Raw genomic sequence first — 22,188 nt, 5'->3', positions numbered from 1 at the left:
TATGTTATACTTTTATAATGGCCAAATTAAAACTGATATTTCGCACGAGAGGGTGTGTTTCGTATTTTCACTGAAATTGAAAGGTGGCAGTTGTTATAGGCTCCGTTTTGATATACACACAGTGAAGATGACGCTCATATATGCAGCACGACGCCTCAACATTTCTGCTTATATTTGTTGCTAATATTAAAATGTAAATAGGCAGTCCCTTTAACCATGTTTACATTTTATTGTTGAGAAAGTGAAACAACGTAGCCAAGGTGATGTGAATGAAGTTATAAAGTACACGGTTCCCTTTGAAGATTTACGCGTGTCCTCTGTATGTTTTCCATATTAAACTGAGAAGGGGGAGACTGCAGCCTTGATCAAACTTGAGAAGTCTGAACTTACAAGAAGAGGATGCGAGACTGAACTGTGTGTGTGGGCTACTTAATATTTAGGAAAAGCCCCAATCAGATAGGCGAACGTCGGCAGCCCCGCCTCCGTTTTCAGATGTCTCCGTCTTTCCCCATCCACACTGAGACGGAGCAGCAGCGTTTTAGAATGAAAACTTTCTCTTCAGCGTTTCCAAAACGCTCTGTTTTCGGCGCTCGAAAACTCTGGCGTATTGTGGACGGATGGCGTAACCATAGCAAAACTTATGCGTTTAAAACGAAAATGCATTAGTGTAAACGGGGCCTCAGTCTTGTGGACTTCTAGACTACCAGACCTCATTCTGCTCCTTGCTTTTTCAGCCTGGTCGTAACAAACTCGTATGTTTCTCCTTTAAAATTGCACCATGGAACATTGGAGCACAGAAAGCCTACACCACACCCTGCAAATCGTATCCAAAGCCATGCCTCAGGAATGCACGAAGATGCACTAGACAACATCACTTCAATGCATCACGTAACTTTTATCAGACATAAAACTTTACAGTACAAATAGTAACTACAATACCAAACCTAAAAAATGACATTCAGTTTTCTGTCTGAACTGCATCCATGAACATGACATTTACATAATGCGTTCTGTGTGAACAGGGTGTGCAGAGGTCTGCAATCACACATTTTGACAGAAAGGTAGGGCAGTCTATAATGAAATTCGGATGGAACCTTTCTAGTGGACAAACTTTTCTTGGTCCGCCAACTTCCACAGAGTATTAAAATACATATAAGTATCCAGCAGGCACAGGACGTCAACATGACGTCAGATTGACCATGTACCCCAACATCGTGGGACGTTGCATTTTGTTTGGAAATTAAAATCAGGTTGACGTTAATGTCCACCGTCTAACCAAATATCAATGTCTAATGATGTTACATCTTGATGTTACCCCCATGACGTCTATCAGACGTTGAGGACCTGAGGAATAAATGTCAGTGTTTGACATCAATATGACGTTGGTTTAAGATGTTGGCTCGACATTGGATTTTAGTCTCCAATCAACACAATCTAAAATCAACCAAATTTTATTGGACATCAAAATAACGTTGTTCCTAGACGCTGGCTAGACATTGAATTTTGGTCACCTTTTGTAAGCTGTTTGGACAGAACTGTGTGTAGGTCAAGTGTGTTCGTAGGAGTGCGGTTTTCCCCGCCCACCAAATTGATTGACAGGCGTCAATCTGTGATTTTTTATAATTTAAAAACATTTTTAAAACAGAGCAAGTTTGCAATAAAGATTGTAAGATTGCTATCTAATGCTTAACCGCTATATTCAACATGGCCACATGGTGTTAGTAAATACGAGACTTATCGTGTCAGAAAGGCTTGAATAAACTCCACCATAGATACATAAATTGGTATTTTTGACTAATGACCTTAATTCAGCTTCATCCGAGTGTCGTTTATCTGACGAAACACATGAGAAGCAGACATGGGAGTGGCGTGTGGGGAGAAGCAGCTCATTTGCATTTAAAGCCACAGGCTACAAAAACAGCTACAATGTCCTCAGGCAGCAAAATGGGCAGATTCTGGAGGCCATAATAAATAATCTGATGGGTATTTTGAGCTGAAACTGTACAGATACATTCTGAACACACAAAATAGGTGCCCTTTAACGTAAAATTAAATAGGTGCCCTTTAACGTCTTATGATGTTGTGTGCCTGTTGGATACATTTGCACCACTCCATTTAATGATTGCAATGTGGATGTGAAGAGATTTCAACCAGCATAACAAACCTATTGCACCTTTAAGACATGTTTGCAGTATCTGCTGGGAGTCCTGACCAAGATCTAATCTAACATTTAACAATTTGAGAGAACATCAAGAGCAGTTTTTAACAAGACGGAATGCTGTGAGGTTCAGCATTGGGATTTGCTTTGCTTTAAACTGATTTTAATGTACATTTCCTCCCTGTGTTTTGGGAATACATTTACACTTACTCTTCCATAGATCGAAAGCCAGCTATTATTACGGTAAACTCACCTCAGATTCTCGAGAACAGTTATCTCTGGTCTAAAATTGGATTCCAGCATTGAGACAGCCACCAAAAGATAATGGTTATTGGTTTGGTTGTACTATCTAATCTACTACAGGCTCTTTTTGTGTGACCAACCCAAGTAAAGTATCTGTGAAGGGTATTTTTCCAACCATCAAGCACAATTTCACATTGTGTGGGATGGCCTTGAAGTGACTCTGATTTTGGCTTGATGGTTAGCAAGATTGCCCTACAGCAAAAAAGTTCCTGGTTTAAGTCTTTTTGTGCGGATGTTCTCCATGTCCCTCCACGAGGGGTTTGCTCTGGGTTACCCAACAACCCAAACATGCAGTGTATTGGTAATTGGATAAAGCAAATTTGGTCGTAATGCGTGTATATGGGTTAATGAGAAAGTGTGTGAGTGTTTCCCAACATTGGGGGTTGCATATGGCAATTTTTGATTCCTGATAAAGAAGGGAATGAACCAAAGGAAATGGGGTTTGAATGAATTTGAATTTAATCTAATTTAATCAAAGTTTTTGAGGCCTGGCAGATACTGTATACATGTTGTGAATTATAAGTGGGATTTAGGGGGGTCTGACCCCCTTAATTAATAATTCATACATTTATTTAACACTTTTCTAGACACTTAAAGCGCTTTACACATTGGAGGAATCTCCTTATCCACCACCAGTGTGCAGCATCCACCTGGATGGCAGCCTTATTGCATCAGACCGCACACCACACAGACAGAGTGATGAAGCCAATTCTGATATGGGGATGATTAGGAGGCCAAGATAGACAGAGGACAATGGGCAGATTTGTTTAAATCCCTTTTTCCAAGCACATCCTGGGATTTTTAATGACCACAGAGAGTCAGGAGCTCGGTTCTCACTGAGCAGTATAGAGTCCCCGTCACTATACAGGGGCATTAGGACCCACACAGACCACAGCCCCCTGCTGGCCTCACTAACACCACTTCCGGCAGCAACCTAGCTTTCCAATGTGGTCTCCTATCCAGGTACTGAACGGGCACAGCCCTGCTTAGCTTAGCTTGACCATGTGAGAGTTGCAAAGAGCTAGCTGCTGGCTATTTTAAGAGTTCACACTTAGCTGATGATTGGTAATAAAGCTAGTTTGGCATGCTGTCCCAGGAGGGAGCCCCCCCCTGCCTAAGGATTGCTATAAGGGTGAGCTGCTGGTGGAATTGACTATGGTGCTGATTTGGTTTAGTCAATTTACTTATGTCTCATGTTTTGGACTGTGGGAGGAAACCGGTGGACCCAGGGAAAACCCACGCAAGCACGTGGAGAAGATGAACTCTGCACAGGAATGCCGACTGGCTGGGTAGAAACCCGAACCGGCAGCCTGATCTCACGCGGAAACATAAATATTTTACGTTTTGTCAGTTTAGTGGCTACGGCATGGCACCTAACCCCACCCCTAACCCCAATCGTCATTGGGTGATGAGCAAATCATATTAAATTGTACGAACTAGATTGCACGAATTTATACGAATTAGCCACTAAAGCAAAAAGTTACGAATTGCCATGAGATTGCTTTGGAACCGGAGGCATTCTTGCTTTGAGGCAACAGTGCTAGCCACTGGGCCAGCGTGCTGCCCTATAGAGAAAAAAGAGGAGGACAGGGGGTGGAAGGAGAGATTCTTCAAGACAAAGATGACTAAGGTAAGATGCTTTGGTTATTTAAGATAGGAATCGTCTGATTGGTGGATCGTACATTAGCTTGACTTGAGGCCTGCCGTGTCAATCATAAGCAGGTGATCCTCTCGAAATTAGTTTATGAATAAACTTTTTTTAATTGCAAACCTAATTAACGCTTTATCCCCCCTGAAAATCATCAAAATAAGATGTAAGCCCCTTAATAATTAAGAAATGGTTTGCTCTAATCTGTATCTTAAAAAAATAATACTAACTAAAATAATAGACAACGTAAATATATATATATATATATATATATATATATATATATATATATATATACATGTTTGCACCATAAATATTAACACTATGGCATGGTGTTGCCCTCAGGCAACAAATCGATTTTTTAGCTCACAAAACCACCCTTTAAATTTTTAAAAATAAAATTTCACAAAAAAAAAAAAAGTCTAATAATAAGTTGGTGACCAATGAAATTTAAGGTGGGTGTGGATTTGACCTGTCTTCTGGGGGCAATAGAGCCATTTTTGGGTCCATAGGCTACTTGCGCACACCGCTAGCAGAATGTAAGATAGATATTAGATATTTCCAGAGTTCACACTTAGCTCATGATTTATACATAGCTTGTTTGGCATGCTGTCCCGGGAGAGAGCCCTGAGCTCAAGGGATCCTCGAGCCCAGGGCTCCCCCCCTTTTGCAGGGCGAGTGGAAATTGAGCTCAGGTCTATCTCAAACTCCCCCGCTGCTGAGGCCAAGGCGAACTTCCTGAGAGTAAGACATTATAAAAAAGGTTTAGGCTTGTTTTATCTATAATATAGAGCACATTTGGATGGTGGGAGGAAACCGGGGAACCCGGGGGAAACCCACGCAGACACGGGGAGAACATGCAAACTCCACACAGAAATACCAGATGGCTCAGCGAGGACCCAACACCATTGGTATTCTTGCTGTGAGGCAACAGTGCTAGTCACTGGGCCACCGTGCCGCCCATTCTGGATAAAGGAGGAAGAAGGGGAGGAGGGGGGTTTCTTCCAGACGAAGATAGTTGTAGAAAGGAAATGAGGATATATATAGTGATTTGGGATCCTTTGATTGGAGGATCATAATTAGTTAATGTGGACCAGCTGGGTAAATCATGAGCACATGCTCCTCTCGAAATTAGTTTAAAACTAAACTTCACTTACATTTAAAACCCTTATATTACAAATATTTGTGATGTGCAAAAATTGCAAAAACCATTAAGCTAACTCAGTTTGCATTGAGAAGACATGAAGGGATTGTGTGGAACCCAGCATTTTGTACAGTGACAACTGCAATAAAACAGTTATATGCTAGTGTCACGTTGCCTCAAAGCCTGCAATAACTTTTATTTTTTTGGTCTTGATGTGAATAGACCTTTGGGCAGAGATTTGATTAGGTTTTTCCTTTTTGTTCTTGGTGTAAAGAGGTCTTTATGAACAGTAGCCCTGAACAGTGTTTTAATGAGCCGGATACATTTCCGGGTGGAGTGATGCTGGAATCCTGCTACTGCAGCAGGGTACGCTTTGAATACTAAGGGTTTGAGTCCATTAATGAGGCATAAGAAGCTGCAGGGCTGTAGGTCTGAGTGCAGGCAGGGTGCAAAGAGGCCACTGTGAAGTTTGCCAGACGAGGGAGGGAGAGCATGCCAGGGTGTGGGTTTGTGTGTGTGTGACAGAGTGTGGTTTGATATGTTTTCCGTGCAAGCTTGTCTTGACCTTCTGCATCAGGAGTGCTGCTCCTTTCTGTTCTGAGGGTCCAGCAGTGAGCTTATGATACTGCACGGTTCGCTCTCGGACTCTCCGGAGTTCATGATATTGTACAGTGAATGAATTAAACAGAAAGGGCTCGGACTTGTATTCACACAGTGTAGAGAACATCTTAGGGGAATAGCTAGAGTAGAGAATGTTTTATTGTGAGTAGGTGTGGAGTCGTTGGTCGCTAGTGATAATAAAAATAAACAGAAAAGGAGCTTGGAAGGATCTCTTAAAATTGATATTACATGTAAATTACATTCAAAATACATATTTTACCTGTTTATGTGTCTGTTGGAATCATATCTATGATCTAAAGCATTTTTAGTGTAAGCTACACAGTACATCAAGGGTGGCCAACCCTGTTCCTGGAGAGCCACCTTCCTGCGGATTTCAGTTGCAACCAGGGCCGGCGCATTCATAGAGGCGACCTAGGCGGCCGCCTAAAGCCTGATTTATACTTCTGTGTCAAGTGACCGGCGTAACCCACGGCGCATGCAACGCGCGTGGCTGTGCATTTATACTTCTGCGTGCCGTCTCTGTTGGTCTGCATTAACACTTCCGAAACGCTAGTTGGCAGTGAGGTGTAAATGTTCCTCTGTGTCGAGTTTCTTCGCTGCTTTTTTGCTTTTCATGATTACTTCCGGGATGTACAAGTGGCTCAAACTCGCTCATTTTGATGCAGCAACTGGCGGAAGTGCAACAACTTTAACTATGAGGTAAACACAAAACAAAACTTTCCATCCGGAGCTCCTTCACGGGACTCCACACTTGTAAACAATCGCTACATTGGGTTTGCGCCATCGCGCGGCTCTCGGTCCCGTCCCATCACGTCAGCGCTACCAAGCCATCACAGAGCTTGCGCTACGCGTCGTTGCGACGTGTAGTTACATTTTTTGAGAGGTGCACGTCAGTGACGGCCACGGTGAAGGGCTATGCGTCAGCGCCGTAGCATACGCCGGTGTTTGACGCAGCAGTATAAATCAGCCTTAAGGCAGCAGAATAGAGAGGGTGGCGTCCGCGACACCCCTTTTACCACCCGCGTCTTCAGTTATTTCCGCGCCTAGTGCGGCTGTGTTATGCATTTGTGTTATTTGTGCTCTGTTTCTCTGTTTTTCTCTCTCTCTCTCTCTCTCTCTCGCTCTGTTCTCCCATATCTGCTCTCATGTATTCTTAGGTTCCATTCATTGGTCCATTCAGCTGTCAGTCAGTCCTCCCCGGTAACGTCACTCTTACGTCACATCCAATAAGCAAAGACCACCCGTGTTAAAAGTGCGCGCCAGACCACTCGCCTTCCCTTCCTTGCATTTTTCTCTTTCTCTGCTTTCTCTGCGTGAGTTTAGATATAACTCATTTAACTGTGTTTTTGTTGTTGCCCGTTTCTGTGTGCACGTTATCCGTCCGTTATTCATACATCATTCTTAGTTTATCGGCTTGGACGAAGCGGACAGGTAAGAAGGTCACATACATACATATTGACATACATATTGCATTGTCAGGCTGGAAAATGACCAGCCAAATCCAGCTAAAACCAGCTTGACCAGCCTGGTTTAAGCTGGATATAGCTGGTTTTGGCTGGACTCCCAGCTTGGCTAGGCTGGTCAAGCTGGTTTTAGCTGGTCATCTCCCAGCCTGACCAGCTAAGACCAGCCTGGAAGTGGCCAAAACCCCTCCAAAACCAGCCTGGTCGACCAGCTAAAACCAGCCAACCAGCCTAGGCTGGTTTAAGCTGGATTTTTTAGCAGGGTAACTAATTGTGATCAATCAACTGATTGTGATGAGTGACTTGACATTATGTCTTCCTGGTAGAACTACTACCAAAAGCTACCTTTCTGAGAGTGTAAGTAAACCTGCGTTCTGCTTCCATTGGCGTTGAACCTTTTCCTCAACAACATCCTGAGACAGTATTTCTACATGTGTGTGCCTGCTTCTCCCACTCCATTGACTTCCGTTGGGGTTGTCTGTCAAAAGCAAGATGAAAAGGTGGAAGATCGCTGCTGAGAAGGAAGGGCAGTGTAATGGAGGGACGACCAAATCCTCCAGCTCAAATCTTTTGATCTAGTAGCTTGTTAGCGGTACAGCAGAGAACAGAGAACCCGCTTTCCCCTCAATGGGTTTGCGCCTGTCTGTCTGCTTCTCACACCTCGCATATCAGTCTCTCACTCCTCTCCGGGAGTATTCATATAATCTCGCAAGGTCACGCTGTGAAATCCCCACACACAGTGGCTTATTGTGCCCATTTATTTTTGTGCCTATCATCTTTCATACCTTTCCGAAAAGGGCACTTTATACACCTTTAGCACAGAATTCAGCGTTCTGTCATGAACGCATGAACAAAAACACACAGAGCAGATGTCATTTTAATGGCTGACACTACACCTTGATAGGTCAGAGCCAGCAGGTATCCCAGATCCGTCCCCTAAATATGGGAGATAATTGGGCGGCACAAACACTAGCCCAAGTCGCCATGGCAACAGAAAGGTTAGGGTTCAGACTGCAATATGCTTTGGGAGCCTGGAGGCTATTTTGGTTCTTCATGAAAACTATTAAACACAATGTTGGAGGCAGTCTCTCATCCCGCTAGCAGGTAATGAAAGGTAACCTGCGGTGCAGGCACAAAGCATCTCAACATACAGTACAGACAGATCCCTTCCACAAAGACCGTCTTTATGAGTGTGCGTTTTAGTGTAAGGAGATCATATATAAATATCTTTATGGACGTTTTGATTCAAAAATAAACCCAAAATTAAATATCAACCTACTGAAAAAAACAGCTTAAACCAGCCTAGGCTGCTTGGCTGGTTTTAGCTGGACGACCAGGCTGGTTTTAGATAGATTTTGGCCATTTCCAGGCTAGTTTCCAGTCATTTCCAGCCTGGTCTTAGCTGGTCAGGCTGGGAGATGACCAGCTAAAACCAGCTTGACCAGCCTAGCCAGGCTGGGAGCCCAGCCAAAACCAGCTATGTCCAGCTTAAACCAGGCTGGTCAAGGGAAGATAGGGAAATTGGATGAACTAAATTAGCCATAGTGCATAAGTGTGTGAGAATGAGTGTGTATGGGTGTTTCCCACTACTGGGTTGCAGCTGGAAGGGCATCCAATGCTGGAATAGTTGACGGTTCATTCCGATGTGGCAACCTCATGAATGAAAATGAATGAATGAAGTTTAACAGAGGAAAGAAACTTTGAAACAAGTAAAGAGAGAGTACATGTATTTTTGGTCAACTATTCCTTTAAGGCAAGGTGTCAAACTCAGTTCCAAAAGGGCCGCAGCTCTGCACAGTTTAGTTCCAACTCTAATTAAACATACCTGATCAAACTAATTGAGTCCTTCAGGCTTGTTTGAAACCTACAGGTAAGTGTGTTGGAGCAGGGTTGGAACTAAACTGTGCAGGGCTTCGGCCCTCCAGGAATTGAGTTTGACACCCCTGCTTTAAGGGACAGGTCTGAAACACACCATGAAATAAACTAATCCTATCAATTCAAGCAGGGCTAGATGTATATACAGCTGAAGCGAGCGTATTAGGCTATTTTCAAAACTTTTTCTTGTTTTCAGAATCTTCCGCTGACTTTAAATCATGGTCTTGCTACATTACCCAGCCTCTGTTCCCAAACAGATGGTCTGATATTCTTCTTAGAAATTCTCAGTCACAGAGTTCTTTCAGCGTTTACGCAACATCCATTATAACAGCAGATATAAAGTTTATCAAAACAAAAAAAGTTTGGTTCATTCCTAACCTAAAGTGACTCTTGTTACCAAAGAGTGGCACGTTTGATTCATCTATCAATACAGCACAAAAGATTTCTTAGTGAACCAAAATGGTTACCACTTTGCTAAAATGGATCCCATTTGTGCCCATGCGGTGGCTTTCTGAAGCACGCACACTGACCTTAATTGCAGTAAGAGAAGATCTTTAGATGTTTGCGATTTCCTGGATGCTTTTGTGCCTAGCTCCTAGAGAGATTTTCAGAGAACAACCACTCCTTGGAAGATTGGAAACAATCTGAAGCTTTTTCCACCAACTGATTGGGGTTTGTTAAAGCCACTAAAGCTTAATAAATGGCTGTGTAACTTCCTGACTGAAAGGCTTCAACAGCTGTTTTTACAAAGATCTTCGGAAATGTCTTTCTTTTGTGACACAACAACTACACATCAGGGTTCACACTGATTGTTGTGGACAAAGTTTTTGTTATTCTGGCCAAAGCAAGATGAAATAAAAGGCTGATCACTACTGAGTCGATGAGGGCACATTGGATTTAACTCTAATTTGTTAGCGTTTAGACTTTTTACTGGCGTGACCATACATCCTCTTGGAAATGTCTTCTTTTGGGACAAAATTTGCCAGGCCAGGATTTCTAATCCACTAAGATGTCTGGGATTTAAGAGTCATCATTAATTGTATGTGTTTTTCATGGAACAAACTTATTGGCAGATTGGTAACAATTCTTTGCTTTATCCACCAGCTGATTTGAGGTTTGGTTAAGCCACTAAAGCTAAATAAATGTCTTTGCATCTCCACTGAAACACTTCAACAACATTATTTCGCAAAGGTCTTTGGAAATGTCATTTATGGGTGATGACAGCTAAACATCAGGTTCACACTGATTATAAAGGACAAAGTCTGGTATACTGTGGCCAAATAATTGAAGTTTATTTATAAATTCATTTCGACAGGATCACGTTTTATCCAAGGTCCAGCATTATACAATTTATGATTCACCAATCAGACGATTCCTAACACTAGAACCACCAGAGAAAACTGTATACCTAAAATCAGCAGTGTGGGTAAATTTTCCCCAGAACAAATTTTGTTAAGAAATTGCTAAAAAAAACACAATTTTACTGTTTTTCACCATTAATAACAATTAGGTTAGGTTAAAATATCTAAATTTGAGCAATCATACTCTGATGCATAACATTTCTCCAGACTCTCCATCATTCATTGCATTTAGGGGTTTTAATAGCTCTACAAATCGCCTTCTTCTTCTTTAGTTGTGACTTTATTTATTTATTATAACCGCTATTTCATTTTCTTGTTGGCTTAGTCCCTTTATTAATCCAGGGTCGCCACAGCGGAATGAATTGCTAACTTATCCAGCAAGTTTTTGCGCAGCGGATGCCCTTCCAGCCGCAACCCATCTCTGGGAAACATCAACACACACATTCACACTCATACACTACGGACAATTTAGCCTACCCAATTCACCTGTACCGCATGTCTTTAAACTGTGGGGGAAACCGGAGCACCCGGAGGAAACCCACGCGAAGGCAGGGAGAACATGCAAACTTCACACAGAAATGCCAACTGAGCCGAGGTTCGAACCAGCGACCCAGCAACCTTCTTGCTGTGAGGCGAACATGCTACCCACTGCGCCACTGCCTCGCCCTTACCGCGAATTCAGTGAGCTAAATTAAAAGTAAAAGTCACTGGTGAAAAAATTCAAAAGTAAGCAGTGCATAAATACAAGCATTGTTTATAGTGGGTAAATTTGACCCAAGCTGGCGCTTATAGGAATAAATATCCCACTTTTTTTTAATCAATTTTTTATATAAACAATTTTTTATATATAGGAATTGTAAATAAGGCAATTTTAGTAAAAATCAATGACTGGGAGGCTTAAATGTTTTATTGATGTTCTGTACATTTGAATTACAGTGATGGGTGAAATTGACCCCATGGTGGTTCTAGTGTTAAGCCACTATAAACACCCCAAGTTTCATATAACAGCCATCTTCGTTTCGAAGAATCCCCCCTTCCACCCCTACTCCTCCTCCTTTCCAAGATGGGTGGCACGGTGGCCCAGTGGTTAGCACTGTTTCCTCACAGTAAAAATGACACTGGTTCTAGTCCTTACCAAGCCAGCCAATGTTTCTGTGCGGAGTTTACTTGTTCTCCCCATGCTCAAGTAGGTTTCCTCCGGGTTCCCCGGTTTCCTCCCACCGACCAAAAACATGCAACTTAAGGTAACTGACTAATCCAAATCGCCACCATAGACATGCTCCTAGTAAGTAGTTTTCTCTTAAGAGCGATCCCTATCTGTTCATTAGCAACTACATCAGGGGAGTTCTCCAGAGTTCAAACTCCCCGCTCGCCTTGCAAACGAGAGGGAGCCCCGGGCTCAAGGATCATCACTACAGCACTTCCTTCTGTACCAATGCGTCGCCCATAAGCTTACAGCACTTGGTATTCCCAGGCAGTCTCCCATCCGAGTACTAACCAGGTCCAACCCTGCTTTACTTCCGAGATCAGATGAGAACGGGTATATTCAGGGTGGTATGGGCGTATGTTATTATCAGTTAAGGGTTTGTTAATCTCATGAATTGTGACACCTTTAGCATGGACATAAACATAGGTTAGGGTTAGGAATCATACCTAAAAAGGGACCCTTGATAGATTCCACATTTTCAAGCTTTTAGGATATACCATTAAAAAAACTGCAATGCAGCTCCTGGTTTATATCCTACAACAATTCACAAACTCTGCCCACATACAGTACAATGTTCAAAATGTCCACGGACTCAGAAATGCAGGACTTTCTGTAGTTGTAGTGTTTAATGCAGTAGGATCTCAGAGTAACAGACCGTACAGAAGACCTGTTGAGGAAGACGATTGGTGGGCATACAAATGATGTGTCTGCAGCCGGCAAAAAGCTCCTTCCATGGAAAAGTTCGACCGGTGGTGTTAGAGAGATTGAGAAGTTTTAGAGTGGAGGAAGCTCATCAATATGACCTAGCTCATGCTCAGCATTGATTTCACTCTGAGATATTTATTGCACTCTCAGTCCAGGTTTACCACTTCTTAATTGAGATCAAGTCTGTTGCACATCTCGATCGGTGATGTCAAAGTAACATCAACAAACTTAAATTATTTGCTCTGGGAATTTTGGAAGACGTTTGAATGAATATCAAGTGGCATTGGTCAATGGAATAAATGCTTTTATTTAACAATGTTGCATAGATATGATTGAACGTTTGCAAAGACATTTGCATCGCTTTCGTGTTGACTCTTGGATTAAGATTGGTTTTCTCAAACCAACTAACTTCCATGGTAAACCAAATAATAATGGTTGTGGTAAGATTAACCGTGTTTTTGTAGTTTAAAATATGTTATTCAGTCATGTTTAAACAAATAAATACCACATTTTTCTGTAATAAACCGTGGTTAATTTTTCTTTCTCGATCTTAGTTAATTAACATAACTTATATTTATTTTCTATTTTAATTTAAAGTCATCATACACAAAACCCCTGGGATCAGGACAGGTATCTGATGTTACTGTATATAATATAAAAGTGATCATAAATGAAACACCAGCAAAGATTTTTGGGAGAAATGGATGCTGTGGGCTCCAGACCAAAGAAGAAAAGGATCATCCAGACCGCAAGTCCAAAGCCAGGGTTTGTCATGGCATGTGGTTGTGTCGGTGCCTTTAGCAAAGGTAACTTGCACTTCTGTAATGCTCCATTTGTGCTGAAAAGTACAGATATTTTGGAGCATAATTTCCAGGAACGCCCATGCATATTTCAACAAGACAATGTAAAACTGAACACATTCCAAAGTCCTGGCTGCAGAGGAAGAGGCTCCAGGTACTTAACTGTAGAGATCTGCACGGGAATAAATTTTGTATCCCGCACCCACCCGCACCCGCCAGGTTTTAGCCCGAACCCGACCGCTCCTGCCTATATTAAGCATATGTTGTCCCGCTGCCCGATCCGCCCCGTTTTCTACCCGCCGCACCCGATCCCGCTAAAGAGCGGGGTGGAGAACAAAATCGAAAATCACCCAACTATACAGTCCAGACAGCCTATAACAAGCTGTCTGCATAAACACACTCAAACACAGCACCAAGCACACACACACAGACAAAGCTCTCTCTCTCTCTCTTATTCGCGCGCGCGCACTAACACACACATAAGCACCAAGCACACACACAGGCAATGCTCTCTCTCTCATTCCCGCGCGCGTGCACTAACACACACACACACACACACACACACACACACACACACACACACACACACACACACACACACACACACACACACACACACACACACACACACACAGGCAAAGCTCTCTCTCTCATTAGCGTGCGCGCACACACACACACACACACACACACACACCTCTCATTTACGCGTGCACACACACACACACAGCAACAAACAAGCTAAACACAGCATCGCGCTGTGTTTCATTTACACACATACATACGCGTGGTCGCTCGGGAGTCGGGAGCGATATTGCTAGACAGCCCGCTCCCATCCCAAATTAAACCCGTTACCGACCGCTCCCGCAAATTATTCGGAAATTTATTCCCACACCGCAGAAATCTGGTCGGGTCTACTTTACTGGCCTGTCTGCAGTCCCGACCTGTCTCCAATAGAGAATATATGGTGCATTTTGAAGCGCAAAGTGCGACAACGAAGACCCCATACTGCTGCTCCACTTAAGGCTTGTTTGTAGTAAGAACGGGACAAAATTACACATGAAACACTTCATCACTTGATGTCTTCAGTACCTAAATGTGTTTTAAGTGACGTGAAAAGGAATTGCAACATTAAAAAGTGCTCGATGCTTTACTGTGAATATCAAGTGTCTTTCATCAATGGAACAAATATATTTATTTATTGAGGTCACATTAATACGATCAAACATAACAGTAAAGACATTTGCTGTGATTTTGCATTGATCCTTGGACTCAAAATGGTTCCCTCTCATCAGCTAACTTCAGCAAAGATGTTTGAGAGAAATAGACACCATGTGCTCTGGACAACACAGGCTTATTCTGAAAGCCTAGTCCCGAGAATGTTTCTGAATTACGTAGCCGGAGGTATGTATGGCTGCATTTAATTTTTTTAAGCAAACGCTATGGGGCGGTATGACGCTGTTCCTTTTGATGCTTACCGGCTGACCGCTTACCTCCATGTCGAGGGCTTTCCTGCCGCAACCAGTTTGTCCAGTTAGCTAGTCGTGTATGTTGGCAGACTTGAGGCGCAGAGAGGAGTTGATCATGATGACGATGACTGGGTTCAAGTCCAGAGGGGAGCGGTTCCAGAAATCAGGTAAGACAAAAACAGAATCCCAAAAAATGAAAAATGAGTGAATAACAGGGTGAGAATGTGGTCAAATCTGAAACCGTGGTAAAAATGAGACGAGGGTTTTTCTTTTTCTGCACGGCTTTTGTAAACCATCGTTGGGTTTAAGGAAGTAAGTGGGCGGGTGAGTCAATCGGTAAAATTGTTTGGGTTTAGGGAAGGAGGATGGTGGGTCGGTCGATTGGCTGGTTGCTCAGTCAATCATTCAGTCGACAGCGGCCTCTAGTAGATTTGCGCTAGAGAGATTTGAAAAATCGCACATGGCGCCCTCTTGTGGATTTGCAAAAAAACATACTTAAGCAGTAAGCTTCACAGTGTGAACGTAACCTTAGATTAGTTAAGTCAGAGATGTCCAAACTCGACCTGGAAGGCCGGTGTCCTGCAGATTTTAGCTCCAACTTGCCTCAACACACCTGCAAAGATGTTTCTAGAAAGCCTAGTAAGAGCTGATTAGGGTTGGAACTGTGCAGGACACGGGCCCTCAAGTCCCGAGTTTGGACATGCCTGAGTTAAGTGTTTAGATTAAGTGTTAAGTGTTGTTAACAAACCCTAATCAGTATTAGTTTTTTTTTTGCAACATGCTCTGTGTAATTTTGTATTTTAACAAGGTTAATTTATATAAATGAACATTCTTTAAATGAATAAACACTTGACCCAAAGATGCCAAGTAAAAGCATATAGCTTATCTAAATATTTATAATTAATTATAACTACACTGTTCACAATTTTTGCAAATTACACAGCTTTTAACTGTAATATCAACTGTATTTAACTAGAAAAAAACTATGCGGTATGTTATCATATTTTAAAAATGGCATTTTAAAAAATTACACAGTAAAGATATACAGTATTGACAATACGTATACATCAAGTCAAATGGTGCTGTAAATGTAAATACAGCATTTTTGCTGTAATTGATTTACACTAAGCTACTATAGATTCTACAGGAAATCGTTAACAGTGTAATTATGATTAATTATTCATATTTCCCCTTGAGCTAATTCGCTACACATTTAAAGTATAAGATAGCATCCTAGTTTACTGTGTGATAAAAAGCATTGCGTCTCCTCGCTCACACACACTTCAAAGCATCTGCTGTTAAGCCTACAGACGGCGCTGATGAAGAATGCTTTCTATTCACACTCGCCCCGCAGCCATTTCTACCTCCCTCTCCCACCTCTTTCTATGGCCAGACCTTCCTCTTTCCCTCCGACAGCAGCTTATCTGCATTAAAGAAGCTGTCACTGACACCCCAGCACTGGAATACTGGAAACAAGTCTGGCACTCACTGTCGCTTCTGCGTGAGTGAAACTGCGGTATAGATAACATGAAACCTGGTGAGCCATAAAGAGTCGGAAAAGGCCGGTCTTATCTAGAGAAACACACAGAGAGCCGCTTAATCCATTACTGCTGCAATCATGGCACCACTGAGGAACACATACCCCCCACACACACATACACACACCTGATAACAAACCCATACATCCTCCAGTTTAATTATCTATCGATCAGAACGCCATTCAAATCGAAGTATAGGGCAAACAATCTTGATTGTCTTTCACTAATTATACATTAAAGTCAAAGTAAATCCAAAATTTACTTTGTTTATTTTGCTAGCTTGAATTGTTCTTCTTTAGTTAAATCATTCATTCATTCATTCATTCATTCATTATCATCAACTGTTCTCAGGAGAGAACCCCAGACTTCCCCCTCCCCAGACACTTCCTCCAGCTCCTTTGGGGAGATTCCAAGGCATTCCCAGGCCAGCCGAGAGACATATTCCCTCCAGCATGTCCTGGGTCTTCCCCGAGGCCTCCTCACAATGGGACATGCCTGGAACATCTCTCTAGGTAAGTAAGTAAGTAATGTGTATAGCGTATTTAACGTGTATGGCCATACACTCAAAGTGCTGTACAATCATGAGGAGGGTCTCTCCACACCACCATTAGTGTGCATCCTCCACTTGGATAATGCGACGGCAGCCACACACTGCAAAAAATGCTTTTCTTTGATTTTTTTTGTCTTGTTTCTAGCCCAAATATCTAAAAGTTCTCGAATCAAGAAGCATTTTCTACACAAGCAAAACATATCAGGGCCGGAGTGGGACTCTTTTTCAGCCCTGGAGTTTCAAGCCTTAGACCGGCCCACCTCAGTTCACCACTGACTGTATTAAAATAAGGTCATTTCCAATTCAGTTTCTAATTACACTATCACGTCTTTTTTTGAGAAAACAGCTGCTTTAGAACTTAAAATATTCAACAACCCTTACAGCATTATATGTCTTAACAATAAAAATGAAAAAAAAAAAAGTTTCTCTGACGAGGACCGAACCTGGGATGGCGGCGTCGTTACTTAACGTGCTAACCATTACCACAAGTGCTGAACGATGACTTATCTAGTTATATCATCATTAACCTGTAGGCTCCATCTTGCTTACGAGGCTACGAAAAAATAGATAAATAGAGCAGAACTGCGGTAAAATAATAAATAAGAAGGCTGTGGTCAAGCAAATGAATAAATTACTTTTAAAAAGTGTGACTGCTGAGAGCAACAGATTCTGAAGCTAGGGAGACCGGCCCTCGCGGCCAAAAAACGGACCGGCCCACCGGGAATTCTCCCGGTCCTCCCGATTAGCCAATCCGGGCCTGAAACATATTGTCTTGTTTTAAGAAATAATATGCCAAAATGAAGTGAGTTTTTCCTTAAATCAAGCAAAATAATCAGCCAATGGGGTAAGCAAAATAATCTTATCACAAATCGAAAAACAAGATTATTTTGCTAACCCCATTGGCTGATTATTTTGCTTGATTTAAATCAAAACTGTGAATAAAATGAAAGTCAGTGGTGCAAAAACCATCACAAACATAAGGAAAGTGTAGTCAATTTGACCAACACACAAGGGATAAAGTGGTTATTACTGTATTGTTTATAATGAAATGGTTGGCTCACAGCAAGAGGGTCTAGGGTTCAAGTCCCAGTTGTATGTTGTTTGCATGTTCTCCTCTTGGTTTTCTCCCAGCGCTCTGGTTTCTCCCAGAATTAAAACACATGCTGGTCACAGGAGACACAATTGCCAGACTCAGTCAAAGTGTGCATGCACTGACCATCTGTTCAGGTCAGGCCTGCTTATGACCCAGAACGCTGAGATCCAGAAAAGCTGTATCTCTGTGTAAGACAAGCAGTTAAAACCATGGCTCAGTAAATCATTTCATGCATCTATTTTCTGTTTACCGCTGCAGTTCTAAAATCAAATTGGGTGTCTTTCAACCAGGGTATGAAGTACCCCAAACCATGATTTTTCCTTCACCAAACTTGACTGATTTCTATGAGAATCTTGGGTTCATGTGGGTTCCAGTAGGTCTTCTGCAGTATTTGTGATGATTGTGATGCAGTTAAACAGATGATTCGACTTTCTGCCACTTTTCCAAATGATCAACTAGAATACATTAAGTTATTATTTGTTGCTCTTACAACTAAGATTGACGACAATATTTTAGTTAAGTAGTGCATATCAAAATATTGAAAACTGCTCATTTACTCATATCATATTAGCCCTTTGCCTCCTAAACCTACATATGCATACACATATACATCTTAAATAAGACTTTTGGGGGGGTTTACAAAACATTTGGGATTCACATTACTCTTGCTCTCCAAAAGATTGGTCACCCGTGGTCTGTTGGTAGTTCCTCTTTACCTTCTCAATAGTCATTGTGCTCTTTTAGTCACTATTTGCTTAATGTATCGGCTTCAGGGCGATATCTGAATTAGATATTAGTGTTATTTTCACCTTCACTGCACCCTAACACTTCTCTTCAGATCTGTTCATATTCAAAGTAGTGTGAGCTTAAATGTCTGTGACCCGAACACTTGCTTTTATTGAACTTACTGATACATACCAGAAATGACCAGCGCTTGCTGAGTCTGTGCTGGCGGAAATAGGAGAATTGGCATTTAAATAGCTTTGTAAAATAGTTTTAAATATTAGTCTTTAGGCAGGTTAGGGAATTATTGTTTACATTTTTTATCTATCTAATTAGGATGCATTTTCTTGCCACAAGTAGCAGTTTATCTATTTATAACCTTTTGGGTCAAGGGTCAATGACATTGCTTGTGTTTTAGAAGGGAGTCCCAAAATGAAAGACTGGGATCTTTTTTTAATTTGATCTCAATTTCATACCTGATCATAATTTCAATACCTGCTATTAATACTGGCATATTACCCGCTTATTATTAACTCTTTATTTGTAATAATAAAGTATGATCTTATTCTAGATTACTAATCCAAAACCTAAACCCAACATACATCTTACTAGCGATTATTAAACAGCTAATTAGTAGCTTATTAAGTTTGTAATGGTTTGTTAAAACCTTGAACTGTGACTTAAACTAACGTGTTATGATCAACCCGGGCTCATTGTGGAAACGTAGCCCCGCGGACGTTTCTGCGGACCGCGAGATAGGTCCCAGGAGGTACGTATTCGAGCGATTTTTGTTTTTGCGGATCCGCGAGAGGCCAGCCGGGCGCTGTTCGCGCCCGCGCTGTTCTCGTGCGAAAAGCCGCCGGATTGGCCAACCCGGCCGCCCTCCTCTTCCTCCTCCTCCTCCTCCTCCTCCTTCCCTAAACCCAAGCGACTGTTTGCAAAAGCCATCCAGAAAAAAAAAAAAGCAAAAGCCCTCGTCTTCAATTTCGACCGCGTTTTCGGATCCCGCCGCGTTCTCGCCCTTATTTTTTGGATGGGCTTGGGTTGGTTATGATTATTATAACCCAGGCTCATTCTGGAAACGTAGCCCCACGGACGTTTCTGAAGACCGCGATATACGTCCTGGGAGGTATGTATTTGTGTAGATTTTGTTTTTTGCAAATCCATGAGAGGCCGATGGGGGCGCTGTCGAGCGACCGTCTATCCGACTGACCGAATGAATGACTGAACGATTGACTGGGCGGCCTGCCAATCGGCCAATCTCCTCCTCCTCCTCCTTCTTCCCTAAACCCAAGTGACGATTTACAAAAGCCGTGCAGAAAAAGAAAAGCCCTCGTCCGATTTTGATTGCTTTTTCGGATTTCATCGCATTCTCACCCCTCTTACGAACTCGTTCTCTTTATTTTTTTGGATTCTGTGTTTTGTCTTACGTGATTTCTCGAACCAATTTTCTCCGGACTCGAATCGAACGCAGCCGGCTCCTCCTCCTCCGGGCCTCCGCTCCGCCGACGTAACATGACGATCTAACTGGACAAACTGGTTGCAGAGGGAAAGCTCTCCACACGGAGGTGGTGAGCCGTCAGCCCAGCCAGCGAGCACGAAGAGAGGCGTCACACCGCCCCGTAGCGTTCGCTTGAAAAAACGAAATGCAGCCATACGTACCTCCAGCCACGTAAATCGCAGTCTCCAGAAACATCCGTGGGGCTACGTTTTCAGAATGAGCTTGAGTTAGATTGTTATTGTAGCACTTGGGTTTGGGTAGGATTGGGATTAATAATGTACAATAATATGAAAAATATGTACTTTACAAATACACAATGTTTTAATAACAGGCAGGTAATAAAGTTATTAAAGTATACACAAGATATTCTGCCTGCCGAAGCTTTTTTGTTGGTAGCGTACAGAGCTTTTGTGCAAAAGAAAACATTTATTAGAGTCAAAATAACGATGAAAAGTTTCATCAACACACTGATTGCACCTTTTCAGGAGGCGATAGTACCTTTCTAGGTGAAGTGCTGTCCAAAAGCGATCTGACAAAAGCAGGCGAGTGTCTGATAATGGCATGTGTGCTGATCTGTGGGTCACACAACCCATTGCGGCACTGAATTAAGACCCACCAATTTGCTCCATTTGTCTCGCATACATACCCCTCTACTTACAGCGCTGAGCACTGCCTGAAAAACAGGATTAGCAGCCTCTAAATAGCAGTCATTCAAAGGGGAGCTCGGATGCACTGAATGATTCCAATTACTGCCATATCAAATCTGGGTTACGCTGCGGAAATAAATAAAAAATCTAGAAATATATGCACAAAATGCAGCGAGTTTGGCCTGTTTTAAGACTGTCAGTCATTTAGCTTTAAAATATAATTCACCCAAACTTTAATTTTGACATTAATAACTAATTCTTATGTCACTGAATATGCCCAATCTGTAGATGATGTTACAGCAATAAAAGAAAATATTCACCACAGGCTCATTCTATAGACGTAGCCCCATACACACTTCTGGAGATCGTGAATTATATAGCCAGAAGTACGTATGGCTGCATTTCATCTTTAAAACGAACGCTTTGGTGCGGTATGGCACAGTTTCTATTCGCGCTACCAGCTGATTGCTTACCTCAGTATGGACTGCTTTCCCGCTGTTACCAGTTTGTCCAGTAGCTCGCCATGTACGTCGTTGGACTTGAGATGCAGGGAGGAGTTGACCACGATGATGGTGTTTGAGTTCGGCGAAGAACGATTTCAGAAAGGAGGTAATATTGAAACGAAAAGACTAAAATTAAAATAAACAAGTAAATAACAGGGTGAGAATGTGGTAGAATGTGAAAAAAATCAGGCTTTTCCCATTTCTGGATTGCATTTCACAACACTGTGGTTGGGTTTAGGGTAGGGGGTGGGATAGTAAATAGGTGCTTTTTGAAACATTATCGGTTGTTTAGGGAAGGGGGAGGGTGAGGTTATCAGTCGGTTGGTCTGTCAGTCAGTAAACAGCGGCCTCTGGTGGATTTACGCGAGAACAATAAGCGCGAATGGCACTCACAAGAGAGATTTGAGATCTGAAAAAGTGTACACAACGCCCTCTGGCAGATTCGCAAAAACAAAATCTGCAAAAAATATTTTGCTCTCTCCAGAAATGTATACAGGGGTACATAATCAGAATGAGCCTGGCAGTGTTGGGCAAGCTACTTGAAAAATGTAGTGAGCTAAGCTATTAGCTACTCTACTCAAAATGTAGCTGAACTAAATTAAAAGCTACCCCCTGGGAAATGTATCAAGCTAAGCTAAAAGCTACATGGCAAAAGAGTAGCTTAACTACATCTAAGCTATTTTTACAACTTTCATTTTTAAATAGAAGCAACTTAAATCCAAGTCAATCATATCTTAGTGATCAATAAAACTGTCAATGACACATATGAGGCTTAATAGTTCAGTTCAGTTATTTACTGTAAATTATATGCTGTACTAAACAGAAACAAATTATAGTATATAACAGCTACAACAAAAAAATCCAATATAATCAGGTGTTACA

General features: G+C 42.1%; 1 long non-coding RNA gene and 1 pseudogene across 2 annotated transcripts in view; one reads left to right on the top strand and one right to left on the bottom strand.

Moving 5' to 3' along the window:
* The first annotated feature begins 7,149 nt into the window (after positions 1-7,149).
* LOC147840101 (uncharacterized) overlaps positions 7,150-22,188 on the top strand; it is a 74,352-nt gene continuing 59,313 nt past the window's right edge. For both annotated transcript variants that reach the window (XR_015510788.1, XR_015510790.1), the window contains exon 1: positions 7,150-7,305. This is a non-coding gene — a long non-coding RNA (uncharacterized LOC147840101). The remainder of the gene's footprint in view (positions 7,306-22,188) is intronic.
* On the bottom strand, positions 12,023-12,141 carry LOC137488007 (5S ribosomal RNA; annotated as a pseudogene).

The sequence above is a fragment of the Danio rerio genome, chromosome 16 (assembly GCF_052040795.2).
Source record: "Danio rerio strain M-AB ecotype USA chromosome 16, GRCz13ab, whole genome shotgun sequence".
In the NCBI taxonomy this organism is placed as follows: Eukaryota; Metazoa; Chordata; class Actinopteri; order Cypriniformes; family Danionidae; genus Danio; species Danio rerio.
This window is presented reverse-complemented; position numbering and strand designations above follow the sequence as displayed.